Source organism: Apis dorsata, unplaced genomic scaffold, assembly GCF_000469605.1.
Source record: "Apis dorsata unplaced genomic scaffold, Apis dorsata 1.3 scaffold_77, whole genome shotgun sequence".
In the NCBI taxonomy this organism is placed as follows: domain Eukaryota; kingdom Metazoa; phylum Arthropoda; class Insecta; order Hymenoptera; family Apidae; genus Apis; species Apis dorsata.
Window position 1 is genome coordinate 525,388 of NW_006263375.1, and position 2,877 is coordinate 528,264.

Sequence of the window (2,877 nt, forward strand, 5' to 3'; positions counted from 1 at the left end):
GTGGTCAGGGTATGGTTCTGTAACCAGCGGCAGAAGCAGAAGCGCATGAAATTCGCTGCCCAACATTGACCCGAGGGTGGCTTGTGACAGCAAAACTGACCGTATCAGTTGCCCAGTCTCGAGCCTAAACCAGAGCCCTTGACCGAGTTCCAGGGGTGGCCGTAAACGAAGGGAAGGGAAGACGGTAGCGGAGACGGTAGCGGGGATCGAGAATTCCGTTCCATCGGTGGACGGTTCGAAAAATCGTGGAGGAAGGATGGATGGATGGATGGAGCGACGTTTCTCGATCTCGAGTGGAGATCCCGCTAATCGATGGCTGGCTCGACGCTGTGGCTGTAAGCAAAGTCAAAGACTGTCACAGGCTTAATAAAACCGTATTATTCGATATCTCGCGATCATTGCAAGCGCGTGCGATGCTCTCGACGACGCGTCATCTGCCGGCGGATTTTTACACCGGTGTAAACCGACGATACCCGATCGCTTGCCCCCTTTCGCCAACTCTTCCCTCTTTCTTCCCCGCTTCCTTCGTTCGTCCGATTTATTTTCGAGAAGAAATTGGACGCGATTGGACGAGATGCTCGGCTTATTAAAATTTCTAGAAATCTATTTTTCGAGAGAGAGAGAGAGAGAGAGAGAGAGAGAGAGAGAGAGAGAAGGGATGCGTGTTGTATTCGAGCTATATCGCGCGAGAATATCGCGTGAAATGGCGTGAAAGGACCGTGACGTCAGGAAAGGCTGGATCAAATCATCTGTAAAGTGAGATAGAATTTGCGAAACGTATCGGCCACGATCGATGCGATAAAAAAGTTTACGAGCGTATCATCCACCCTTGAACCAACCTCGTCTGGAAATCGTCCTCGATTTTCCTCCACCGAACTTTACTCCAATTTATCATTTCCAAAAAGTCCCTTTCTTCGAATCCCCATCTTCCGGTCGTTCGTTAACGAATTAAATATATCAAAAATTTATTCCAAATAAATTTTGCGCACTTTAACGTCATAAAAATGAGAATGTGATCGATTGATCGCAAGTAATTAGGAAGCAATTGAGCGAAATCGAAAAAAATCATGTTTCAAATCGCAAAGATGTGGAAGAGGATCTTTTTTCGCGAATGAAGGGAAGCGATCGATCGCAACGAAGTAATCGTCGAATGCGTCTTGGAAAGTACAATTCGAAACATAAAAATATAAAAAGTACGTATTGTTATAATAATCGACGCGTGGATACGATCGCGCCGAAGAAAATAAAAGTGATATTAATCCTAATGAAGACACTCGGTGCAGTGTAAAAAGAGAAAAAAGTGAAAAGTTAGAGAGAGAGAGAGAGAGAGAGAGTGTGCGCGTGGAAAGAGCAAGAATGAAAACGTACACGATATACTCGATCCCGGAACGAATCTTTCTCCTTCTCTAATGTTACGTCGCGCTCGAAACGAAATTTAACCGAACATTTATTCCGCGATAATAAAATAGAGAACGATTCGAAGAAAGTTTCTCTCAACAATGAATTCTCAACAAAATTCAAATTCATCGTGCTTTCATTGGCGAATAAAATATTTGAACGTAATATTTTCCTTCGATTCAAGGAGCAAAGCAAGGATTTTCGATTCTTATAATTATGAACGAACGAGCGTATCGTGCACACCGTTCCATTTCCAAACGTTGGGGATTCGTTCCGGTGGCGGTGTATCGATTAGCGAAATTGCGCGAGGCAAGGATGAAAGAGCGTGAAAGGGAGTGAGAAAAACCGAGATGGGAAGAAGAAAAAAAAAGGGGGCGGGGGGGGGAGGGGGGGAGAGTTAAGAGGATGTATTACGTAGTGATATTGGACAATCAGTGAAAAGACTGTATCATATCATATTGAAGCAATACAGTAGTATTAGTCGACGAATTAACGAACTTTATTTGTACTTTTCGCGATCAACCGCGCCTCCCCCTTGACCGAAGGAAACGAACGAGGCGGCGAGCGAAATTTCGAAAAAGGAAGAAAAAAGAAAGAAGACATTTCGGTTAACTTCATCATAACTTCTACGAAGTAAAAATAAATAAATAAATAAATAAAAAATATAAATAATTATATCGTGCAATATTTTCGAAAAAAACGATCGGGGAAAATAACAAACAAACGACTTCGCACTTGGCGAGTCGGGAGTGCGGTTGATCGCTCGAACGAAACACTCAGAAATTGATATCTCTCGACTCTCGAGAAAAAGGTCGCTCTCTGTACATTTTCACCAGCGCGGGTGTGATTATATTTTTTGTTTCGATCGAACGATTTCGTTGTCCCCCTCGTCGTGACAACGGGATTCGTTTAAACGCGAATTAAAAAAAAAAAAAAGAAGAATAAGTAAATAAATAAATAAATAGGGAGCGAGAGAGAGAGAGAGAGGGAGAGAGAGAGAAACGAAATCCTCGTACATACAACTACATGCATGCATGCCACCGAGCCGATCACCGGCCGGGATCGTTCCGGGAATCGGATCGAGCCGGCGACGTATGATCGAGGCTAGTGTGAAAAAAAAAAATAACCGCGGTTACATGTGTGTGCGTAATACAGGTGTGTGATCGGGCTCGAATATCCGCGTGCAGTATCGAGCAATATCGCGAGGATGTTCGCCTACGAACGAGGAAGAGCGACATTGTCATTGTACTAGTTAAAATGTAAGCGGAAGGATGGTAGCCATTTTTAAATTGTACATACGTAAGAGGATAGGTATTTTCTAGAAGAATAATAGTCTATTGCCATTCTGCTAGGTGATGGAGAGAGCAAAAAGAAAAAAAAAAAAAAAGATTCTAGTGCAATATAGAGTTTAAAGACACATTATTATTATTATTATTATTATTATTATTATTATTATTATTATTATTATTATTATTATTA

At 42.2% G+C, this 2,877-nt stretch overlaps 1 long non-coding RNA gene across 1 annotated transcript; it reads left to right on the forward strand.

Annotated features, from left to right (window-relative positions):
- Positions 1 to 1,059: 1,059 nt before the first annotated feature.
- Positions 1,060 to 2,322, forward strand: LOC116184942. The gene is made up of 2 exons (XR_004149639.1): positions 1,060 to 1,300; positions 1,757 to 2,322. It is a non-coding gene; the product is annotated as an uncharacterized LOC116184942 (long non-coding RNA).
- The last annotated feature ends 555 nt before the right edge of the window (positions 2,323 to 2,877 follow it).